This window comes from Gavialis gangeticus, unplaced genomic scaffold, assembly GCF_001723915.1.
Source record: "Gavialis gangeticus isolate Ggan-Ray unplaced genomic scaffold, GavGan_comp1, whole genome shotgun sequence".
Taxonomy (NCBI): Eukaryota; Metazoa; Chordata; order Crocodylia; family Gavialidae; genus Gavialis; species Gavialis gangeticus.
The window spans coordinates 10,304,152-10,314,707 of record NW_017729026.1 but is presented as its reverse complement, the minus strand read 5'-3'; the positions used below and the strand labels follow the sequence as shown (position 1 = coordinate 10,314,707).

General features: G+C 44.5%; 1 protein-coding gene across 1 annotated transcript in view; it reads left to right on the top strand.

Annotated features, from left to right (window-relative positions):
• Positions 1-8,968: 8,968 nt before the first annotated feature.
• LOC109299539 (kinesin-like protein KIF15) overlaps positions 8,969-10,556 on the top strand; it is a 38,000-nt gene continuing 36,412 nt past the window's right edge. Inside the window, exon 1 of the mRNA XM_019520018.1 lies at positions 8,969-9,199. The gene's annotated coding sequence lies outside the window, so the exon portion shown is untranslated. The remainder of the gene's footprint in view (positions 9,200-10,556) is intronic.

Genomic DNA, 10,556 nt, shown 5'->3' with positions numbered 1-10,556 from the left:
GAAAACGGGGGGGGGGGGAAGCGTAGTGAAAAACTATTAGTTGCAAGTTGCTAAAATATGAACACCTCCCCTTGTAGATTGTTCACAGTCAAAAAATGCAGTCACATCTAGTGCAAGCCCACTGTATGCAATGGATTGTTTTGTGCCATGTCCCCATCTTTTTATATAGAAATGTATTAAGAATGTTTTGTGTTACCCCTTTCATGTTAATCTCTACCTTCTGCTGCTTCATATCCAAGGACAACAAAGACGAGGAGAATATACATTTCACTCTGTGTATGCCATCTCATAATAAAATGTGTTTACCATATTGCCTGTTGTTATACATTTTATTTCATCATATTCCCCATTTTCTGACTTTTATGGGAAATTTGAAAACAAATTGACATTGTCTATTTTTGTCATTGATTGTTGTCAAGTCTTATTTGTATCTGATCTTAAGCTGTTTGGAGCCAAAATTCTTACCAGCAATTAAATCATTATAATAAATGCTTTTATATATAGTAAAGATAATAGATATCAAGAGAATAAAAATATCATTTCTATTTCTGCATCTTTGGGAATCTAGAATTTGAAATCATGGCAAAGCATTCCTCTCATGCTGAGCATGAAGAATTCTCCAAACATAAGATCAATTTGGAGGTATATGAAAAGAGGTAATTATGTCTTTTTAATCTGCACCTTTTATGGGGTCAGTAGTGAACTAAAGTAAGCGGTTTCCAGTGTTAAATTTTTAACAAATTTAAAGCTGTACACAAGGTAGCAAATAGAACTGTGCTATATTTCATTTCATTGAGTGACTGAAGTGGGGAGAGGTCAATAACTGGAGAAACTATACAAACACATTCAGCACTTGCTTTGCAGCTTTGATTCAGTGTGTTGCCTGTCAAAGAAACGTTTTTGTTTAAACACTAGTATGAATCAGTTGAGTTACCTTCTCTGTTTGGTATGTTATGGTAATTCTTGTCCAGTAGACTTCTGTATATGTATTTAGGCTAAAAGTGATCCTGTCTTGTTCTAAAGCTGGGCTGGATCAGTGAATGCAGTACGTTTTAAAAGAAAGAAGGGTAACCTATTCTGTTAAGCCTTTTTAGTTTTTTTTTTAGTCTTTTAAAATCCTGTCTTTCTATGTATGTCAGCTTCATTCTGTTCCCTTCCTTTTCTTGAAACACATACAAATGTGTGCTGTCAGTGTTCAGTTAGGGCTTGAGACCAAAAAAAAACCCATTGTGGTACCTAAATAATAGGCACATTTTTAGGTGTCTACTTACAGGCGTGGAACCCAAACATCAAGTGCTGAGTTATGTAAGAACATGTACAGTACATGGGGAGTTAGGTGTTTCTGAAAGACAAGTGAGAAAAGCCACATGCTGAGCAGTCAAATCCAGTAAATTCCAAAATACCCAGCCTTTCTCCAGGGCTTAGATGCCTAAATCAAGATGGCAAACGCCTGTGTTTAGACAGGATCCAGAGCCCAGAATCCTTTCCAGAGGATAGGCACTTGTAATTAGTCTTGAAAGAGTGTGTTACTTTTTTCTTAAAATAGGTAGTGGGGAGGCGTTGGTGATGCCCATCTTTTATTTAGTAACCTTGTGGCTAGAACATATGTCAAAAATGGGGGATCTGGATCCAGGCCCTCCAAGACTTTCAAACTCACAGCTCCCACCTGAAGTGGGAAATGCAGGTTTGAATTCCCTGGGGCTGTGGGGACAGTTAATGTAGATCTTCCACTTACTTGATAAGTGCTCTAGCCATTGGGTGATATAGTTAAAGATAGGTAACATTATTATGGCTGCTACTACCACATTTGACAGCTCCATTTTAGAAGCAAGATGGTTTTGATGGCGGGGTTGGGGGTTATCTTACTGATTCGTTTTAGTCAAACTCAGAGCATATCCGCTTAATTGGAGCCCTTGGGGGATTCATGTATAGTGCTCTACCTAGTATTTGCATCTCATTGGAGCTCAGGTGGGAGATAGGTACCTGGCTGCTCAGATTGGGGCAGTTCTTGGATATATAGACATTTCAGGGAACTTTCAAAATGTCTAGTGCAGTAGTTCTCAACCTTTTTGGATTTGAGGTACCCTTCCAATAATTTGTGGGCTGAGTGGCACCCGACTTTAAAAACAAATGTATATGTTTCCTTCTTACCTCCTTATACAGGGGCTGGGGTGTAGGGGTGGCAGGTAATCTAGGCAAGGACAAGCCTGAACCTGGCTTTATCAACTTAGTTTATCTGCTTATCTCTCTGCACCTCGCAGCACCCTTCAGCAGATCAGGCAGGATACCCCAGCACCTTGATTGAGAATCATTGGTCTGTTGTGGTTCATGTAATTCCAGCATTAGGCAGTGCTGAGCAAGAGTTCTTTGGATTATAATTTTAGATTTACCTGCCTAAAACAGAACTTTAACAGAATTTGGCTACCTAAGTCCTGTTTTGAATCCAGCCTTTGGTCTTCCAGTAATATTAACTGTGAGTTTTGACGCAGCTTTTCAGGCAACATGCTGGATAAAACAGTAAATTACAGTTCTAAATTAGAGAAATTTAGAATACCAATTAATTGCATGCCCACAGAATTCTTGCTCCTTTCGGTCAGAAACTTATGTGTAATGGCTTTGGAAAAAAATATACCTTTCTAAATTCCCATAGGTTGATGAAGTATCATTGGGTCTGAAGACAGGTAATTTAATAGATTCAGAAAGAGGCATTTCCCCTGAGGGGGCAATTATCAACTGCTGTGCTATAACTGTCACCGCAGCATGCTCGTGTAGCCATACAAATAAGCTAAAGAACTGTAAATTCAACCCTAAAAAAAAATGAAGTTAACATTAACAGGTTTGCAACACTTGGATTCCTACAGGAGTATGGAGATTTAACAGTGACATTGGACAGTTACCGATCAGCTGCACATTTTCATAAGCATACAGGAAATGGTGATTTGGTGTTCTACTGTATAGTACTCATGAGTAGATTTTTTGACTTAATTTGGGATTGGTTTAGACTGCGCTAATTAACTAGCTTTTTGTTGTCCCAGTAAACAGAATTGCATCCTACTTTTTGAGGATTCTCTGCTTTTCTTCCTTCATAGTAATACTGAGTGAATTCTTAGCCTCCGTAGGCTTTAATGTGGAGTAGGATTTTAGATTATTCTAGATTAGGGAAGCACTTGTGTTTTATACATTATTTCCTTTTTGGCTTTCTTGAAATCTGGCATCAGACGATAAAGGACTGGATTCCCCTTCTACAATTTTGTAACGGCTGTGAGCTGCTCAAGATATTAAAAATCAACCCTGTAAACATCAATTGCCAGATGAAAACTTGCTGCAGTCAAGCAACTGATTTTTTTAAAATTAAAATTAATGTTTCATAAAGTCAGATTATCATCAGTGATAATGAATAGATTTATATATTGCATTTTCTACAACCTAATTTCCCCCAAAATAAGCGGTATTTATTATTTTCACAATCTTTTGTGCTTCTGATGTTTTTCGGCACCTATCTGGGGCTTGTGCTCCTGCAGTAAATTGTAGAAGCAAGATGTTTGAAGACGGTACTATCACCTGTAGTGTGTCTTAACCAGAACTAAATCAAGCTTTTTACTTGCAGCATATTCTGAGTCTGAAATTACTAGGAACAGGACATTTGGCTGCAAGTCTTTCTTCAATGAAGCTTAAGTGAAAGACAACCAACACTTTTTTGATATCCTGGTACACAAATAGCTTTATTTCTGTTATCCTCTATTCATCAGAATTAAGTACTCTGCAACCCACTGAAAAAGAGGTGTCATATATTTAAGATTTGAACTCCATAGGAATGCAAAGTATTTATGTAACCAATTACTCCCTCAGATCATCTGCCTTTTTCTCTTCAGCCTACACTTAGAATGCTGATGAGTTGTCCATTATCTTGTTTGTCTGAAAAAAAATGTTACAGATTTTAGCAATAATGGTTGCCTGATATTACAACTGTAAGAGTTAAATGCACATCTTCGTGCTACAGTAACTCTCAATAGTTTATTTTTAGGCAATATTTTAGTAGTAGTTTACCTGCCAAACTGGTACCTTAGAACTGTAGCAGTAGCAATTAGTGAATATGTTACTTCCACAGTTTTTTCAAATTTGCATCAAAATGGATGTGTCTATACATCGCCATGCTTTAGTGCTTCCTTTTGGAAGTACTAAAGTACTGTACAGTATGGGTGGTTACTGAACCTTGTGCACAGTGCAGGGTTAGATTTTTTATCGCTATGTCACCATAGCAGCGTGCTATACCAAGGGAGCGCACTGCTATGGCAATGAAGCTGATGGTCACGTGTAGACACACATGATCACTACGTCACTGTGGCACGCCGTAGGGCAATGTAGTACATCGCTACAGCAATGTAAGGTGACGTGTAGATGCACCTAGTTTTTTGTAAAGGTTTTTTCGGGGCTACCCTTTTTCAGAGTGCCTTTGGTTTTAGGTGGCCTATAAACAACTGTTGTCCTCCATAAGTTCACTGTCAGTCTGCCAGATTGCTGTCTGATTTAAATTTGCCTTGACACATGTAACTAATATTCCTGTTGTTTAAAAATGTGTAGGCATTGGTTGTATATGCATATGTACAAAAACATGGGAAAAGAAATGCCAACATGTATCCTGCTGGCCAGGATCTTTTGAATTAAGTGGAGGTTTTTTTAAAGTTTCTTTCCCAGTCTGAACTAATATTCCATGATGGTTATGTCCTCTTTGCTAAATCCAATTATGTTCACTGTAGGCAGTTTCAGTAAGACAACTGTTGGATATCCGGGGGTAAATTTGATAAATCAGAAACTTAAAATGCTTAATTTCTTCTGATTGATGAAACTCAAAAAGAATGCAGCATCCCAACCCCCTTTAATGAGAAAAAATTGAAAGTAAATTTCCTTGTGCTGTAAAATAAAATGTGAATGCACTCTATCTCAGAATCGATATTGGGAAACTGTTTTGTGTGTTCAGTGGATCATGTGAAAGCATATCCAAGGGAGGTCGTCACATGCATGCTGAGGACTAAACTATGTCATTGGTAACGTCCATCCAATAAAGTTTTTTGAAGGAAAAAGGCTGCTGTGTTTAATACTTCTAACTTATTTTCACCAAGTAAATATACAAACTACTGCTAGCTACTGTAATTTAGTCTTAAGAGTTTTGACTGATCATAGCCATATTAGGCAGGGCTATTATATTATGTCTTTGAAGCATACATAAAATTTCTTACACAACTGGAGAAAGTCACCTGTCTTTGTAATTTAAAAACAAGTTGTGTTGTATTAAATTTTAGTTCCCTACGTTTACTTTTGTCTACCATGTCAGTCATTCTTAACCTTTTTAGTATCTCCAAACTTCTTAAAAGTTAATTGCTTGTGCCACTTACTAAATTGTACTAACCCATAGAAGGGTAAAATACTTGATTAATTATAATCAAGATACAAGAGAAAATATAAGGTGGAACACACTGAAATGTGAATTTCAGTTCAAGAACCACTTTCTAGAGCTTATTATTGCAGGGGAACAAATGTTTTACAGTAAGTTGCATTTGCAGTGACTGTAAATGAGTAATGTGGCCCTTTCCTTGATCAAGGTGCTCTGTGTTCAAAGGGAACTGTTTTTTCATAATTGTGAAATTAGGAAAACGTGTATTCCATCTAATCCATGTATAAAGACACAAAAAATGGTAATCCTGAACAGGATGCTCTCAAGTGTAAATTGGTTTAACTAGTACAGAGCTCCTTACTTTATACAGCACGTAGGAAGAGATGCAGGCATGTCTCATGAATTTAAGTTGGAGTAAAACAACAATTATGCCTTGGCTGCCTTTTCGTAAAAAAAATATATATATATATAGTAGGCTAGGGTATATGTATTATGTTTTATTGTAATATTATTTGACTTCCATGCCAGAAATTTCTGTACAGCTGAGGGTGAAGTCTGCTCCAAGGAAGGGAGTCTCTGAAGAGAGTCCCGTGACTCGCTCCATCCTTGGTCCTTCTACTGGATCCTTGTAGAACACTGGACAAATGGCTTTAATTTGACACTGCCACTGGGCACCTGCCATTTGTTTAAATTAAAGCTGGATAGAAAGTAGCTATAGAGTTGTTACACGTTTTCAACCACTAACTTTGTAGCGGGCTGGCTCTTTCTATAGCTGGAAAGTCATTTATTTAATGTGATAATACTTTGCACGTGTGACTGGTCTGCATTTATTGCATGATTCACCAGTCAATGGTATAATATAGGTAATATGTAGCAGGGGCCTTGTTTCCTCCAGCTGTAAAATGTAAGTGAAAACACCTCACATGGTCCAGTTCTATCCACAGGCAAAACTATTATAAAATTACTGACAGGAAATGTCGAAATATTAAAAGGCGAGCTATGAATACACGCATCTTGAGAAAGCTGACCCATAGGAACAGAGGTATCTAGGGCAAAAGGTGGCTACTGCACAATATATGGGGAGGAGGTAGAGAAATCCCAGCCTGCAGCCTACTCTCCTCTGTGGAAAGACCTGAAACTTCTGCTGTTTGCTGCTTCGTCCAGTCTCCAATCCAGCCTTTCTATATGGTCTGCTCCCAATGTCTGGCACAGGCTACTGCTGATGTTGGTGTTGCCAGATCTTGTGGGGCGCTGTAGCACCACAATGCCCATCTTGGGAGATGATCCACCATTTGCTGCTTCTGCCAAACATCGGTCGGTTGCATGGAGGCCCCAGGATTTCATGAGAAAGATCCATCAGCAGAAATTGCAACTGTGGCTCAAGGATTAGACTTGAGGCAGCTGAGGACCCATCAGTTAGCTGTGATAAAGCCCATCCTGGAATTGGGGCATTGCCACCATTGAGGGCATAGTCAAGTTAAAGATTAATTGTGGGTTAATACTGGAGCAGACACCAGTGCTGAAGGTCTGTGGGGAAAGGGCCTAATGCTCAAGCTCATAAACCCCAAGTACAAGGGCCAGAGCAGGTGCTCTTGGAAGGAGAAGGTGGCATGGGGGGGGGGGTGAACAAGAGGAGAGACCATGGGGTCCCTGGTGTCACCCAGCCACTGCTCTGGGCAGTGCAGCGCTGTCCTTAACCCTGCCCCGCTCCAGCACAGCAGCCCTAATGCCTACCAACGATTCCTGGCACCTGGGGGGGGGGGTCACCCTGCCACCAATGCTTGAGTTGTAATCTCAAGCGTCTGAGGGGCCCTGTGGCATCATAGGCACCCAGGTGCCTCTGATATGGTGCTTTCTACTGCTCTTATGGGCCCGACCCGATTGGGGTGAACCAGTGACCTATACATGACAGAAGTGTGTGTGTGTGAACAAGAAAATAAGTGACGTGTGTGTGAACAAGTGATGTATAAATGACGGATGTGTGTGTAAGACAAGCGACATGTCAATATGTGTGTGCAAGCCTAAGAAAACAAGTGACGCATGTGAAACGTAACGTATCAATAACTTCAGGCTCCCCTAGCCCCACCTCCCTCCTGCTCGGTCCCGCCCCTTCCCTGCCGGTCCTGGACCGGGCTGCCACTGCCGCTTCCGGGTCTGGTTGCCGGAGCAACCGACGCCGCGTGCACTGCCAGCCAGCTAGCTCCGAGCGCGGCACGCCCCTGACCCCCAGGTGAGGAAGCCGCCCCACCCCCATCCTCCTCGTTTTGCGGCGGGGCCGCCCAGGGGCTAGGGCGCGCGCGCGCGCTTGAAAATGATGTCAGGCTTTGCCCCCCGGCGGGTGGGGGAAGGGAAGGAGCCCCGGAGTTCTCAGCCGCCCCGCCCCCACCGCTACGTCATCGCGGGACAGGGCACGTGCCTTGCAGGCAGCTGCTCTGTGCCCGCGGGGGGGGCTTAGCCCGGGCCCGCCCCCTGGGGTTGAACCTTAAAGGCATGGGGGGGGGAGAACCCCCTAAAGCAGAGGCGTCCCAGAAGGAAGGGGAGGTTCCTGGAGGTTGGGGTCAGATCTAGACTAGCCAGGTTGGTCCCTCAGGTGCCCCCCTGCCAGGCACCCGTGCCCCCACGTGGCACACTTGCTTTAAGCCTATAGCTTCCCAGCTGTCCCCGTTCTCTCTTTCGTTGTGCCCTGAACTCAGTTGACACATACCTAGTAGCCCCCTCTCTTAGAGGGCTCAAGCTTGCTTTGAGGGTGTAAGGCCCGTGTTCCTGATGTGTGTCAAACTGGCCTGTCTTCGGATGAGCTGGGCTACCCCCCTCTCCCTCAGATCCAGTCACTGGAACTAGGAACCAGCGCAAGCGCCGACCTACTGTCACTGCCATAGGCAGCTGGTTCATCCTGATGTTGCTGCAGCATCTGCTGAAGGCAGAAAAAAACGAAAAAGAATAATTGGGAAAACCCACCATTGCCACCTCACCTGCTCTCAACCAGTGCTAGATACCAGGCAAGGTCTGTGAAGGGGCAGAGTTCAGGTTGTTTGGAGGGGTGTAGGTTATAGCTGTGTTGGTCTAAGCACATCGGCACACAAGGTTCTTTGGGCCAATCTGATATCTTTTATTATACCAATTTAAATAGTTAGAAAAAAATTTTTGCAAGCTTTTGGGTTTAAAAAAACCTTTGTCACGCTGAGGAAGTCTCTGCAGTTGGTGTATGCTTTGCCTGAATGGGATGAAAAGTAAAGAAGCCAGAGGCTGGGCTGGTATGCATACAAGACAGGCAGGCAGTGAAGGTATCAATTGAGTAGTCAGTGGGTGAGAGGCTGGATGGAGAGGCGAAGGGGGTTAAATGTAGCAGCTAAACAGTGAAGAGGTAACTGGGGAGTCAGATGTCAGGCAGGTTATAATGTGCCATAAATCCAATGGCTATATTTAGTCCATGATTTTTAGTATCCGGGAGGTTGATGAAGTGGAGTTCATAGGCTCGTCTCTGGGAAGTGTTTTCTAAGTTCCCTTTGAGGATTAGAACCCAAAGATTGGAGAGAGAGTGGTTGTCTTGTGAGAAATGTGCCCCACTGGTAATTGGGTGTTCCTGTCTTTGATAGGTTTCCAGCGTGTTTTCATTCGGGTGCGCAGTTGTTGTTTGGATGCATTCACTATACACTTCTCCATCTTTAAGGCCTCAGATTTCTTGTAGGATGAATCTCCTAAATTTATAACAGTGAATCAGGGATCGCTGTCATCCCTGTAACATATTTCCCCCTGTATTGCTAGTGGCAGAAGGCAGCACAGGGTGGTACGTCAGAGGATTCTCAGGTATCATTTCAACTTTCCATAGCTTTGCTCTGGCAATTATTATTAATATTGTAGAGCAGGGGTAGGCAACGATATTTGGCTGGAGTGCTGAAAAAAACTACAATGCCTACCTTGCAAGCTGCTGGAGTGCTGGCATGCCAGAAAAACAAAACGAGGGCAGGGGGTACATGGCAGGATGCCCTGCTTGTTCCCCTTGCCCCCCACCCAAAGCCTCTGCCCCCCAGCCCCGCTCATGCCCTGTCCCCCAGCCCAGGCTCTGTGGCTATCCAGCAGCTACCCAGAACCTGGGACGGATGCAGACGGGAGGCTGCAAACAGCTGCTGCTGCCTCCCAGCCCCAGCCCTGGGTTCCAGGGAGGCAGCTGGTACAGGCAATGCTCCCCGCTGTACTGCCCTCACCGCCGCTTCTGCAGAGCAGCATGTGGAACCTGGCGCAGCAGGGCACAGTATGGGGGTGCCGCTCTGAGCTCCCCTGGCCACACTTCCCCTGCAGGCCGGGGCAGCAGCAAGGGGCAACGCGGAGCTTGCAGCATCAGGCAGCTTCCTTGTACGGCCCCTCTGTGTGCTGCCGCACTGGGTCGCACATGCTGCTCTCTGGAGGGCCCAGGGTGCTGCCTGGGTCACACCTCCCCTGTGCACAGGAGTAGTGTGGGCAGCATGCAGGGTTGTGCCCTTTGCTGCTGCCACCACCTGCAGGGGAAGTGTGGCAAGGACAGTGGGGAGCTCGGAGGAGCAGGTTGCTTTCTGCGCCCCCCGTTGTGCCCTGCCACGCCCAGTTGCACACACTGCCCTGCAGAAGTGACAGGGGGGAGCATCGCTGGTATCTGCTGACTCCCCCAGTCCAGGGCTGGGGTTAGGGCTGGGAGGCAGCATCTGTTTGCAGCCTCCCGGGTGCAGCCAGCCCAGGGTCTGCCAGACATGGTGCCTGGGCTGCTTGCAGTAGGGCATGAAGCCTCCCAGGCATGTGCTGGGAGCAGCCCAGGCTCCCGCCTGGCAGCAGTTACTCAGAGCTGGGACTGCCTGCAGCTGAGAGGCTGCAAACGGCTGCTGCTTCCTCACCCCAACCACAGCCCCAACTGGTGCCGAGGAATATGGATTTGCATGCCATGCTCAGCATGCGTGCTGGGGGTTGCCAACCCCTGCAGAGCATAGGGGATACAATCCTGAACCAGAGCCCTAATGAACAGGGGCTGATGACACGCACACAAGTAGATGAGCTTTTTCCCTTGCTGCCTATCCCCAACCTTTTAAAATTGATACTATAGTTAAGAGGCAAATTGTATGCATTATAGAGGGGTTGCCTCTTTTAACTGTCCAGCATGTTGCATAAATTGCTGATTTTATCCCCTGGAGGCTAG